The sequence below is a fragment of the Oncorhynchus keta genome, chromosome 10 (assembly GCF_023373465.1).
Source record: "Oncorhynchus keta strain PuntledgeMale-10-30-2019 chromosome 10, Oket_V2, whole genome shotgun sequence".
In the NCBI taxonomy this organism is placed as follows: Eukaryota; Metazoa; Chordata; class Actinopteri; order Salmoniformes; family Salmonidae; genus Oncorhynchus; species Oncorhynchus keta.
Genome location: NC_068430.1, coordinates 70741024 through 70756503, shown reverse-complemented (window position 1 = coordinate 70756503; position 15480 = coordinate 70741024). Strand labels below are relative to the sequence as shown.

Sequence of the window (15480 nt, the reverse complement as noted above, 5' to 3'; positions counted from 1 at the left end):
AGATCCATAATATTTGATTTATCTGGGTGGAGTGAATGGTGCGTCGTTATGCAATGTTCTCTCCATTGCAGAGGAGAGCGAGAGGTAGAGGGAGAGAGTTGTTTCAACGGGCTGAATGGAATGCATGCTTTTAGGCTATGTGACATTCTTTATGCATTTTAGATTAGTTCCTTAAGATGACCAAACAAGCAGTCACAATGCATTTTTATAGCTTAGGGTATGGTATGTCTTGTATGCTATTTAAAGATGATCTGCAAAGCCTAATTGTATGGACGGTTGGTTGACCAACCAAATCAATACAAATGCATGATAGGCATTGGAAATTATATAGATAGACAAAACGTGCAGTAATTGCCATGTGTAATATTAGCCTAATTAACAGATAATTACGCAAAATGCCGAGACGCATGTATAAGACATTTTCTTTTGAATACTGTAGCCTACATTGTTCTGTTGTGAAAATAATTATATCATACAACGTGTGCAAATGAATTAATAATCACCCATCATTAATAGGCAATTTAGTCTACGCATGATGCGGTGTTATGCATGAATCACATCTCAATGGGCTACTTTCACAAAGTAGGCATTGGGCATAGTTTAAAAAACGGAAGGATAGTTAGGACAGTATCACAACATCACATTGAGGTAGTAGAGTCATTATCTGTCCAATCGGGGATGATGATGACAAAGGCACGCATGTCAACTCATGGATAATAGGCCTATTCTGCCTGACATATCAGAACATGGAACAAATAAACTACATCAAATGAAGCACATATGGTTCTACTACAGATATATATGTTTTTTTCCTGTTTTCGGGTGATGGAATATTTCCGTGCTCTTCAGGGCTGGTTGTTTATCAACAAAACCGACGCCTGCACAACTATGGGACAAAACCGACAGGGTTGGCTTAGATTGGTGATAACGTGTAAACTAGTTAGTCGCCAATATTTATTGAAAACATAAATACAGTTGTACCATGACCACTTGTTGTCTCTCAAATACATCGTTACAGTTGTTGGTTAGGTAGCTGGCCAATTTTGGCCATGTCATCATTGAGGTGACAGTCAAATAACCAACAACAATAAACAATACCTGGCATCAAGAACAAGATAAAAAACTAGCAGAAACGAGCCACTTACAATTCACCACAGGGAAGTCTCTTGTCATGTTGGCTAGCTATCTGGCCATCCAGAACCATAACAACAAATGGGCTTCTGCGCCTTTGAAGAGCGCGCAAAGTTTTCTAGACGTCGTCAGCTAACTAGTCTATAGGTGTTATGACAATGGATGTAGTTATAGCAGGGATTGTGTCCAACAGTGCGCAGTTGGGGGACGCTGTAGACGCGCACCCACATCTGATCGGAACAGTGCATCTCTGAGATTGCGTGCTCTCCTATAGACGAACAGGGGAGGGTTTTTGAATAGCCTACATATTTGAATTTGGAATCAGACGTCAATATGTTCCAATGTTTATTTCAAATGTTCATAATTGCTAAAGAGCGGTGTAAAGGTAGAAGTGAAAACACAAATATATTTTTTCTAAATTGTGTGCATGCCTCAGCAATTGATCTCTCTCAGTGTCCTTTGCCCGATTGTAGGCTGTCTTTATCCAAGTGTCCTTGTATCCCTGTTCCTGGAAGCGGGAGGACAAAGCAGAAGTGTTAGTCTAACATACAGATATGAATGAGCAGTTCCTACAAATTCTCAAGAACTGGCTAATGGGCAGCGTAGGCGTACGTGCTAAGCGACAACGTAAGGTCCGCATCACCGAACATAAGTCATCCATTCGTAGAAACAATCAGCAGTCTCCTGTCGCCAAGCACAGAATTCCATCAGGACATTACAACACTCGATCAAGTTCATCGCGACAGAGAAGGATCACATGCCCTTTGGGGATGATAACTAGTAAAACGATAATGCTTCTTGACTTAATGAGGAACTCGATCTCTTTCTGATATAAAAACATTCAGCCTACTGTATCACAGCCATGTTTTGTTTGGATTTATTTGTATCAATATTGTTTCGCCTTTGCACAAGACATGGGAGGATTTCGCTACACCAGCAATAACATCTGCTAAATATTTGTATGTGACCAATAACATTTTATTTTATTTGATCAAATGGTTCACAAAATATTATGAACACCTGCTCTTCCAATGAAATAGACCAGGGATGGGCAACTGGCTGCACGCGGCCCTTTTGTAGGCCTGCGGATTTATTTATTTGAACTCAGTCGGGGTCTCAACTTACGGTTGAGAGTTAGAATAATAGAATACACAAGATGCAATTTCGAAATTTGGTTGTGCATCAGCAGTCACTCAGTTAACCCATGTCAGCTACTTTTGTTTGATTGTTAAATGAGTCTAGTGGCCAGCTATATAAACGTGTTGTAAGCATGGTCGAATTACCGGCAAGAAATTAGCTGTTAAACGGCAACATGTTCTCTACGGCCAATGGCAAATCGTGCAGAATTGAAGGAAATTAACTTTAAAACATGTTTTTTTCTTCTCTTCAGCTATCATGGGGGTGGCTGCTAAAGTGTTTTGCCCGCAAGGTGGGGAGGGGGTTATGGATGTGGGTATGCAGACCAGTGGAGGCTGCTGAGGGGAATACGGCTCATAATGATGGCTGGAACAGAGCAATTGGAATAGCATCAAACACATGGAAAACATGTGTTTGATACCATTCCACTGATTCTGCTCCAGTCATTACCACGAGCCCATCCTCCCAAATTAAGGTGCCACCAACCTCCTGTGACGTAGACCCACTAGCCACTGCAGCCCCTCATGATGAGTCAGTTTCCCATCCTTGACATAGAATCCAGATGAAAGCTATGATCCCTTATTGATGTCACTTGTTAAATACACTTCAGTCAGTGTAGATGAAGGAGAGGAGACAAGTTAGAGAAGGATTTTTAAGCCTTGAGACATGGATTGTGTATGTGTGCCATTCAAAGGGTGAATGGGCAAGACAAGACGCCTTTGAACAGGGTACGGTAGTAGGTGCCAGGCACACCGATTTGTGTCAAGAACTGCAATTATGCTGGTTTTTAACACAACAGTTTCCTGTGTGTATCAATAATGATCCACCACCCAAAGGACATCCAGCCAACTTGATTTGATGTTGACTTAATAGGATCCCAATTAGCCAACGCCAATGGAGATAGCGAGTCTTACTGGGGTCTGACAGACAATGAAAAAGACCATTTACATACAGTGCCTTCCGAAAGTAGTTGGCCCCCTTGAACTTTGCGACCTTTTGCCACATTTCAGGCTTCAAACATAAAGATATAAAACTGTATTTTTTTGTGAAGAATCAACAACAAGTGGGACGCAATCATGAAGTGGAACGACATTTATTGGATATTTCAAACTTTTTTAACAAATCAAAAACGGAAAAATTGGGGCGTGCAAAATTATTCAGACCCCTTAAGTTAATACTTTGTAGCGCCACCTTTTGCTGCGATTACAGCTGTAAGTCGCTTGGGGTATGTCTCTATCAGTTTTGCACATCGAGAGACTGACATTTTTTCCCATTCCTCCTTGCAAAACAGCTCGAGCTCAGTGAGGTTGGATGGAGAGCATTTGTGAACAGCAGTTTTCAGTTATTTCCACAGATTCTCGATTGGATTCAGGTCTGGACTTTGACTTGGCCATTCTAACACCTGAATATGTTTATTTTTTAACCATTCCATTGTAGATTTTGCTTTATGTTTTGGATCATTGTCTTGTTGGAAGACAAATCTCCATCCCAGTCTCAGGTCTTCTGCAGACTCCATCAGGTTTTCTTCCAGAATGGTCCTGTATTTGGCTCCATCCATCTTACCATCAATTTTAACCATCTTCCCTGTCCCTGCTGAAGAAAAGCAGGCCCAAACCATGATGCTGCCACCACCATGTTTGACAGTGGGGATGGTGTGTTCAGGGTGATGAGCTGTGTTGCTTTTACGCCAAACATAACGTTTTGCATTGTTGCCAAAAAGTTCAATTTTGGTTTCATCTGACCAGAGCACCTTCTTCCACATGTTTGGTGTGTCTCCCAGGTGGCTTGTGGCAAACTTTAAACAACACTTTTTATGGATATCTTTAAGAAATGGCTTTCTTCTTGCCACTCTTCCATAAAGGCCAGATTTGTGCAATATACGACTGATTGTTGTCCTATGGACAGAGTCTCCAGTGATCATGGGCCTCTTGGCTGCATCTCTGATCAGTCTTCTCCTTGTATGAGCTGAAAGTTTAGAGGGACGGCCAGGTCTTGGTAGATTTGCAGTGGTCTGATACTCCTTCCATTTCAATATTATCGCTTGCACAGTGCTCCTTGGGATGTTTAAAGCTTGGGAAATCTTTTTGTATCCAAATCCGACTTTAAACTTCTTCACAACAGTATCTCGGACCTGCCTGGTGTGTTCCTTGTTCTTCATGATGCTCTCTGCGCTTTTAACGGACCTCTGAGACTATCACAGTGCAGGTGCATTTATATGGAGACTTGATTACACACAGGTGGATTGTATTTATCATCATTAGTCATTTAGGTCAACATTGGATCATTCAGAGATCCTCACTGAACTTCTGGAGAGAGTTTGCTGCACTGAAAGTAAAGGGGCTGGATAATTTTGCACGCCCAATTTTTCCGTTTTTGATTTGTTAAAAAAGTTTGAAATATCCAATAAATGTCGTTCCACTTCATGATTGTGTCCCACTTGTTGTTGATTCTTCACAAAAAAATACAGTTTTATATCTTTATGTTTGAAGCCTGAAATGTGGCAAAAGGTCGCAAAGTTCAAGGGGGCCGAATACTTTCGCAAGGCACTGTACATCTAAAAACATTAACATGTAGTGTGTGTGAGTCTATCAGTTACACATACATGTCAGTACATACACACAACAAGTAGAAACTTGACACAATGGTGGGAAGCATTGGAGTCAACATGGGCCAGCATCCCTGTAGATTGCTTTCAACACCTTGTAGAGTCCATGCCGAGATGAATCCAGGCTGTTCCGAGAGGGGGATACAACTCAATATTAGGAAGCTGTTCTTAATGTTTTGTACACTCAGTGTATATCATGGTGACCTATGATTCTGTCTAAATGTGTTGTCAAATATGTATACCTTTGTAAAAATTGTATATAGAAATAGATTGTCAACTGTGACTTGATAGCTAACCAATTGTCTAATTGAAATGACTAATTGTTGCCAGCCGTTGTTCACTTGAACTTGTATGAATACAGACTGCAGGAGTTTCCTCACAAAGCACACCCTTGGAAAATACCTAGTACAAACTTTGGGTGTTTATGGATTCAATGAAAATACTAAGAATATAACTGGTATCCCGAGTGTGCTTTCCCCTGTGGATCAGTGGAGGCTGGTGGAAGGAAATATAGGAGAACGGGCTCATTGTAATGGCTGGGATGGTATTAATGGAACGGAGTCGAGCGTGGTTTCCATATTTGCGATGTTTGATACCGTTCCATTCATTCCATTTCTGCCATTAGAATGAGCACATCCTCCAATAGCTCCTCACACCAGCCTCCATGGCAGTGTATATATTTTTTGCATTTCTCTCCCACACACCCATCTTGAAATATAAGGCCTATTTCATTAAAGAGAGACACTGGCCAGTTCTTCACTGCCAGAAATGTGTTTGGATTACGACAATATTCACAGTTATACAATCAATACATGAGCCTAACTTAAGATGACAAAAATCCATAGTTTGACATGAATTACAATTATTGTTCATTCATACACAGTATAATCATTCTTTGTGTCTCTCTCATATCTTGGGCACGCCATCACTTGCAACAGGATGACTCTGCACCACAGCACCCCCCTGTGGCAGAAGAGACAGTTGCACTCCCCAGCTGCAGCACCAGTTCACAGGGATTCACCGTGCCCACCTGCAATGACACACAGCACAGGGTTTCCCTGGGAAATCACTGAGAAACACCGCGTGCCATATTTACACAACGTCATGGTAGTGCATTATGTAATAACCTTATATGGTCCTTCTGTAGCTCAGTTGGTAGAGCATGGCGCTTGTAACGCCAGGGTAGTGGGTTCGATCCCCGGGACCACCCATACGTAGAATGTATGCACACATGACTGTAAGTCGCTTTGGATAAAAGCGTCAGCTAAATGGCATATATTATTATTATTATTATTATAACTCCCCTATCTTACAAGGTTAGGGTCCATTCCATAGAACCTCCAGTCAATTCAACAATGTATTCGAAGGGAATTACAGAGAAATACCATTTAAATAATATGAATCACATTACATATTAAACTCCACGTTGAGCCATATTATGAAACAGCTGTCAGCGACCCTGGATGGGTATGTGTGACTATGCAATATGTTTTGTTATCTGCCATTAGTTGACCTTTTCACCGTTTGCCTGAAGCTGTAGCTTGTACAAGCTGTATATACCTTCCATACAGTTTATTACGGCATGAGATCATGACCTGGGCCCGTATCCACAAAGCATCTCAGAGGAGGAATGCTGATCTAGGATCAGTGTTTGCTTTTTTTAGGTCATTATAAGGTAAGAGTATATGGACAGATCCTAGATCAGCACTACTACACTGAGATGCTTTGTGGATACAGGCCCAGATCTGTTTGCCCCTTAAGGTCACTTGCAACAGAGAGTCTAAAAAGGTAGAGATAATAATAATCTAAACTAGAGTTAGGAGCAAACCAGCTAAAGTACCTGGTAACTAGCTTTAGGACACAACACCTATTGTCTCTCAGTAAAGGGTTACCAGTAGCTTTGGGACAACATCAGTAGTCTGTGTACTGGTTGGACTCCCTGAGTTCTGCATCGTTCTCGTGGTTGGCGACAGAAAATGATCATACATTATAGCCAGCTACACCCCGAACCATATTCCTTCCAAGTTTGACCCCTCCCTTCACACAAGACTTCCTCCCACTAAATCTACCACTGTTCACACAGCAGGAATATGATGCGGTTTGGACAAAAGTTGGATTCAGATGTTTATTTGATAGCGAGGGACACATTTCACTTTATGTCTGGTAAGTAGAGTTCCTGGAGATTATAGATATGCTTTTGTTGACAGGAAACTTTTGTTGTTGTAGGTGAAGCCGGCTACAATGTGGTATGGTTATTTTCCATCGCCAACCACCCGAACGATGCACAACTCAGGGAGTTCAACCAACACACAGACTACCGATGATGTGTCCCAAAGCTACTAGTAACCCTTTCCTGAGAGACAACAGGTGTAATGCATTATGATGCGGTTATAATACTGTGTATGAAGCATTGTAAAGCTTGTCACGAGAATACAACCTGGATGAAACCTCAACCAGCCTCAGCCTCCTTAAGATCACGGCTAAACTGAACACCCACAGCCTGAAGAATGTGTAGGGAGTATGACAAGATTCAAACTGTAGGAAACACAATCAAACCAAATATAGTCCTCAGTGTGTGTGTGTTTTGTGCTTGCGCTAATGTATGTGTGTGGTTTCAGTGACCATGACGGACCATGATAAGAAGACATTGAGACATTCCATTGGCTGACGGGACCATGATAAGAAGACATTGAGACATTCCATTGGCTGACGGGAGGACATGCATTCCTTCCTGGTTAAAGGTTCCCAGCAGGACTTTAATGCAGCCTAGTTGTGACTGCAGCACATCTGCTTGACCTTGGTGTGTCTGTGTGCGTGCGTAGGGGCTAGGGGTCAATTTACAATTCACAGTGGGAAGGTGCCAGTGGATGTGCCATGAACTTCATACACACACACATCATGACATTTATACACACACCCTGCAACCACATCTAAAACTCAGTGTCTTATGACATTAGGTGCAATTGTCCTGGAATTGGCACAAACCTTGGGTTTCTTTACACCTCATCTAGAAGGTACCCCGGGCGGTTGGAAAGTGAACCCCTCAGCAAACCTGTAGTGGCTGAGGATGCTGGCCACCTCTCCATCCACCTCCACTACCTCATCCACCTGGGGGAGACACACACACAAATATTACTCACTGTGTATAACACACTCCTGTGGAAAACACACCGGGCACACATCTAGGATCAGTATGATCCAATATAACTTTATTTGCCAAACTGTTACATTGGAAATGTGTTTTCTGCTCTGCTTTCAACTTCCCCATTCAACACAAACATACTCATATTGGAGAGGAGCAAAGCCAAACTCCATTTGGCAGAAAAACACAAAACAGTATCTTGTACAAACCTTGAATGTGTACTGAGCGCAAACTCCTGACTCTCTCCAAAACCAGTGATGTTGCCATTGTATATGACCAGAGAGCCTTTATTAGAGATTTTGGGGACCTTGAAGAGACGGTAGGTGGCAGAGACAAACTGGTAGTCGCCTGTAGTTCCAGAGGAAATATCAACGTTTTGAACAGTCAATCTTAAAAATGTGTGGTCCCATGTATCAATGCTATAGACCCCAGTATGTTACAACAACTTAACCTCTATATGGTAACTTATATGGTTAAAGAGCTGATGGAAAAAAGTGTCACCGCCTCAAGTGTAAGACGAGTCAAACACGTCTCACCTAGGATGGCCTCCAGTTCCATGTTGTCCACGGTGATGACATTGGCCGTGACCAATCGCGGGGGGCTGAATCCCACCTCCTGAGCCAATCGCACTTGGTCCCCCCACCAAAGCGCTCCGCCTAAACACTCCCCCAACGACAGCATTAACATCTACAGATCACCAAGGTTATTAACTGTTGCCGGTACTACACATGTAAATAGCAGCTAGAAACAGTCTAAAGCAGTGTGAAATGTAATACAGAAGCTGGTTAGGAGACATACACACCCCACAGGACTTTGTGATACTTGATCTCATCGGAGAGCTTACGGCTACTATAGACATCACTGAAGTACAGCTCTCCGCCATCCTGACAACCAGAGAAAGTAGCAAAACATCTTTAGGCTTAGAAGACGTGAAAGAAAGGGAAAGGAGGATACCTAGTCAGTCGCATTCAACTGAAATGTTTCTTCTGCATTTCGATGTTACCAAGCAAGGATTCTCTTTCTTCACTAACAAGTTTAAGTACAGTAAAAGCATTTTACTTCTAAGGAACATGACATGAACCTTCCTTACAAGCTTGAAAGGGTTCATTGAAGTTTTGAGTTTTGTTGGTTGTAATTACCTGATTTCTACATGATAGAGTATAGCACACAGTGTACCTTCAGCACGCATCACTCAATACTTTTCTCTTGTCTGGGGAAAAATTCACCAGAAAGAAAAACAGATGTGTTCCCAGGACCGAAACAGTACTCCAAAACAAAAACGGATGTGTTCCCAGGACCGAAACAGTACTCCAAAACAAAAACAGATGTGTTCCCAGGACCGAAACAGTACTCCAAAACAAAAACAGATGTGTTCCCAGGACCGAAACAGTACTCCAAAACAAAAACAGATGTGTTCCCAGGACCGAAACAGTACTCCAAAACAAAAACAGATGTGTTCCCAGGACCGAAACAGTACTCCAAAACAAAAACAGATGTGTTCCCAGGACCGAAACAGTACTCCAAAACAAAAACAGATGTGTTCCCAGGACCGAAACAGTACTCCAAAACAAAAACGGATGTGTTCCCAAAACAGTAAAAACAGATGTGTTCCCAGGACCGAAACAGTCCCAGGACCCCAGTACTCCAAAACAGTACTCCAAAACAAAAACGGATGTGTTCCCAGGACCGAAACAGTACTCCAAAACAAAAACAGATGTGTTCCCAGGACCGAAACAGTACTCCAAAACAAAAACAGATGTGTTCCCAGGACCGAAACAGTACTCCAAAACAAAAACGGATGTGTTCCCAGGACCGAAACAGTACTCCAAAACAAAAACAGATGTGTTCCCAGGACCGAAACAGTACTCCAAAACAAAAACAGATGTGTTCCCAGGACCGAAACAGTACTCCAAAACAAAAACGGATGTGTTCCCAGGACCGAAACAGTTCCCAAAAAGGACCAGGAAACAGTACTCCAAAAAACAAAAACAGATGTGTTCCCAGGACCGAAACAGTACTCCAAAACAAAAACGGATGTGTTCCCAGGACCGAAACAGTACTCCAAAACAAAAACGGATGTGTTCCCAGGACCGAAACAGTACTCGAAAAAAAAAAAAACGGATGTGTTCCCAGGGGTTCCCAGGACCGAAACAGTACTCCAAAACAAAAACGGATGTGTTCCCAGGACCGAAACAGTACTCCAAAACAAAAACGGATGTGTTCCCAGGACCGAAACAGTACTCCAAAACAAAAACGGATGTGTTCCCAGGACCGAAACAGTACTCCAAAACAAAAACGGATGTGTTCCCAGGACCGAAACAGTACTCCAAAACAAAAACAGATGTGTTCCCAGGACCGAAACAGTACTCCAAAACAAAAATGGATGTGTTCCCAGGACCGAAACAGTACTCCAAAACAAAAACGGATGTGTTCCCAGGACCGAAACAGTACTCCAAAACAAAAACAGAAAAAGGGGGAATTTGGCTTGCACATAGATACCGTGGCTTGCACATAGATACCGTGGCTTGCACATAGATAACGTGGCTTGCACATAGATACCATGGCTTGCACGTAGATACCGTGGCTTGCCAAAGTATTCACCCCCTTGTCATTTTTCCTATTTTGTTGCCTTACAACCTGGAATTAAAATGTATTTTTGGGGGGTCTGTATAATTAGATTTACACAACATGTATACCACTTTGAAGATGCAAAATATTTTTTCTTGTGAGACAAACAAGAAATTAGACAAAACCAGAAATTAGACAAAACAAGAAATTACACAAAAAGACAGAAAACTTGAGTGTGCATAACTATTCACCCCCTCCCCTCAGTCAATACTTTGTAGAGCCACCTTTTGCAGCAATTACAGCTGCAAGTCTCTTGGGGTATGTCTCTATTAGCTTGACACATCTAGCCACTGGGATTTTTGCCCATTCTTCAAGGCAAAATTGCTCCAGCTCCTTCAAGTTGGATGGGTTCCACTGGTGTAGAGCAATCTTTAAGTCATACCACAGATTCTCAATTGGATTGAGGTCTGGGCTTTGACTAGGACATTCCAAGATAAATGTTTCCCCTTAAACCACTCAAGTGTTGCTTTAGCAGTATGCTTTAGATCATTGTCCTGCTGAAAGGTGAACCTCCGTCCCAGTCTCAAATCTCTGGAAGACTGAAACAGGTTTCCCTCAAGAATTTCCCTGTATTTAGCGCCATCCATCATTCCTTCAATTCTGACCAGTTTCCTAGTCCCTGTCGATGACAAACCTTCCTGCAGCATGATGCTGCCCTCACCATGCTTCACTGTGGGGATGGTATTCTCGGGGGGATGAGAGCTGTTGGGTTTGCACCAGACATAGCGTTTTCCTTGATGGCCAAAAAGCTCAAATTTAGTCTCATCTGACCAGTGTACTCCTGTGTAATGGCTTTTTTCTGGCCACACTTCCATAAAGCCCAGCCCTGTGGAGTGCACGGCTTAAAGTGGTCCTATGGACAGATACTCCAATCTCTGCTGTGGCGCTTTGCAGCTCCTTCAGGGTTATTCTTTGGTCTCTTTATTGCCTCTCTGATTAATGCCCTCCTTCCTTGGTCTGTGAGTTTTGGTGGGCGGCCCTCTCTTGGCAGGTTTGTTGTGGTGCCATATTTTTTCGAATTTTTAATAATGGATTTAATGGTGCTCTGTGGGATGTTCAAAGTTTCATATATTTTTTTATAACCCAACCCTGATCTGTACTTCTCCACAACTTTGTCTCTGGCCCGTTTGGAGAGGTTCTTGGTCTTCATGGTGTCGCTTGCTTGGTGGTGCCCCTTGCTTAGGATTGTTGCAGACTCTGGGGTCTTTCAGAACAGGTGTATATATACTGAGATCATGTGACATACCATGTGACACTTAGATTGCACACAGGTGGACTTTATTTAACAAATTATGTGACTTCTGAAGGTAATTGGTTGCACCAGATCTTGTTTAGGGGCTTCATAGCAAAGGGGGTGAATACATATGCACACACTACTTTTCTGTTTTACATTTTTTGAAAAAAGTGGGTTTTTTCATTTCACTTCACCAATTTGGACTATTTTGTGTATGTCCATTACATGAAATCCACATAAACATCCATTTAAATTACAGGTTGTAATGCAACGAAATAGGAAAACCGCCAAAGATGATGAATAACTTTGCAAGGCACTGTAAACAAGCACCACAAAGCGTTGTGTTCAGCGATTGCCCTTTATGATATGAAAAACATTTGAATTGAATGGTCACCACCACACCACACAGTTGTGTACCTGGTCCTCAGTCATGTCGATGCCTGTGACGTGGCCCTTCCCCCCGACCAGTTGGCTGAGCATGTGGCAGTCTCTCCCACTGCCACTGCCCAGGTCCAGCAGCCCTCCAGACACTCTGGGACCACCAGACCACACCCATAGTACCTGACAGAACAGCAGCAGGTCAAGGGCTACAGGGTGAGTGAATTGAATCAAGTGTAACAGTTATTCATGGACGATTCAATGATCTGATGGATGATCTTATTCACAACAATCGTATCCTTAACAATCTACAGGCAAGCAGGCAGACACAGACCGACAGAGACAGAACAACACACAGGCATGTAATTGTGTGTGAAAATGACTTGTTACCACTGATGTTATCGAAATGTCATTACATTGTAAGTACAATGTTACAATTGTGAACCCACTTGGGTGTGACTTCAGGATGGATCTTCTTCAGAGCCTTGAGGACGAAGGCTGGGATGGGCTGAGCCGGGGCTAAGCAGGCATTACTCTTCAGGTTAGACGTTTTCTTCAGGGTCTTCCCATAGTAGTCCTGAGGGAAGGTTAAAAATACCTACTGTATCGAGATTTATGATTTAAGTCTTACACATTGTTACTTGGCTGCATCTCATTCCATGATGATCAATTTCAGGTGAATGTTCAACTTCATTATTTCAACTAGGCTATCAGTAGCCATAAGCATACTGCCTGGACACACTGATGAATGTACAACACATGAGGAACACCTTCCTAATATTGCATTGCACCCCCTTTTGCCCTCAAAACAGCCTCAATTCATCAGAGCATGGCTCGACAAGGTGTTGAAAGTGTTCCACAGGGATGCTGGCCCATTTTGACTCCAATTCTTCCCACAGTTGTGTCAAGTTGGCTGGATGTCCTTTGGGTGGTGTAGCATTATTGGTACACACAGGAAACTGTTGAGCGTGAAAAACACAGCCGCGTTGCAGTTTTTGACACTCAAACCGGTGTGCCTGGCACCTACTACCATACCCCGTTCGAACAAACACCCTCTGAATGGCACACAATCCATGTCTCAATTGTATCAAGGCTTAAAACTCATTCTCTAACTTGTCTCCTTCCCTTCATCTGCAATGATTGAAGTAGATTACATCAAATTACATCAATAAATCGAAGCTTTCACCTGGATGTCATGGAAAGAGCAGGTGAGCCTAATGTTTTGTACAATTCCCCGGATATTGTGAGGCGGTACAGAGAACCAGGAAGTTAACATTTTGTTATGACAGGTCATGTAAAATGAACTTTGATTCCAATGTTTATATCCTTCCTGTTTGGCCCTTCCGGGGGTATCATCGGATGGGGCCACAGTGTGTCCTGACCCCTCCTGTCTCAGCCTCCAGTATTTATGCTGCAGTCGTTTGTGTCAGGGGGCTAGGGTCAGTCTGTTATACCTGGAGTACTTCTCCTGTATTATCCGGTGTCCTGTGTGAATTTAAGTATGCTCTCTCTAATTCTCTCTTTCTTTCTCTCCCTCGGAGGACCTGAGCCCTAGGACCATGCCTCAGGACTACCTGGCATGAGGACTCCTTGTTGTCCCCAGTCCACCTGGCCGTGCTGCTGCTCCAGTTTCAACTGTTCTGCCTGCGGCTATGGAATCCTGACCTGTTCACCGGACGTGCTACCTGTCCCAGACATGATGTTTGCAAGTCTCTAGAGACAGCAGGAGTGGTAGAGATACTCTTAATGATCGGCTATGAAAAGCCTACTGACATTTACTCCTGAGGTGCTGACTTGCTGCACCCTCAACAACTACTGTGATTATTATTATTTGACCATGCTGGTCATTTATGAACATTTGAACATCTTGCCTATGTTCTGTTATAATCTCCACCCGGCACAGCCAGAAGAGGACTGGCCACCCCTCATAGCCTGGTTCCTCTCTAGGTTTCTTCCTAGGTTTTGCCCTTTCTAGGGAGTTTTTCCTAGCCACCATGCTTCTACATCTGCATTGCTTGCTGTTTGGGGTTTTAGGCTGAGTTTCTGTATAGCACTTTGAGATATCAGCTGATGTAATAAGGATTATATAAATACATTTGATTTAATTTCATTCTGTGGCAGTACAATGACCAAACGATATACTGTATGTGAGGCTCTTGATCATATCTTCGATCATGACACTAGTGAGGAGGAGAGAGGCCAGGAAACTGACAGTGAAGATGCATTAGAGGAGGAAGTGTCAGAAGTTGAAGACAACACAGAATATGATCCAGACCAAGAGACAACCGATGTGGAACAAATCAGTAATGAGGAAGAGGGCCCTGCTGAGGTTTTTGTTACATGTATTTATTTACTTTTCTTCTCTTTTGCACACCAATATCTCTACCTGCACATGACCATCTGATCATTTATCACTCCAGTGTTAATCTGCTAAATTGTAATTATTCGCCTACCTCCTCATGCCTTTTGCACACAATGTATATACTCTTTTTGTTCTACTGATATTGATTTGTATTGTTTACTCCATGTGTAACTCTGTGTTGTCTGTTCACATTGCTATGCTTTATCTTGGCCAGGTCGCAGTTGCAAATGAGAACTTGTTCTCAACTGGCCTACCTGGTTAAATAAAGGTGAAATTTAAAAAAATAAAAAAAAAACATTCCGGTCAAAGAATGGGAATTTGTCCTGGTCTTCATCCCCACCTGAGAGGAGAGGTCAGCTGAAAATGTTATCAGGATGACCCCAGGGCCAACGAGATACGCCATACCCCGGGTTGATGACATAAAAATCCTGCTACGAACTGTTTCTGACAGAGTCAATCAAAGCTATAGCGATGAACATGAACAATTTGGAGGGGAGGCGCATTTACAAAGACAACTGGAAGGAGGTAGAAAGACGTGGGTCTCTTGATTTGGCCGGTGTGTACAGATCCAGAAACTAATCGAACACCAGTTTGTGTGATAAATAGCACAATGTTTCATCTAAGTATTTGTTATAGTCAAAATAATCCATTCATTAAGCTTTCTTTTAAACTCAAAAACAAGTTGTATGAGTTCAGGTCAATGAGGCCTACAGGCCATAAATAGCAAATAGAAGTTAAAAACTTGTAATGTTCACAAGAACTTAAGTTGATTAAAAGAGCTAACAACATTAGGTGATAACATATGTATCATTATGGATTTACAATGGATTTACATATAATGGGGCGGTCATTTTGGACCGGGA

The 15480-nt window shown here is 42.5% G+C and overlaps 1 pseudogene; it reads right to left on the bottom strand.

The window, feature by feature from the left end:
- Nucleotides 1-3393: 3393 nt before the first annotated feature.
- On the bottom strand, nt 3394-15020 carry LOC118389415 (arsenite methyltransferase-like; annotated as a pseudogene).
- Between the last annotated feature and the right edge of the window lie 460 nt (nt 15021-15480).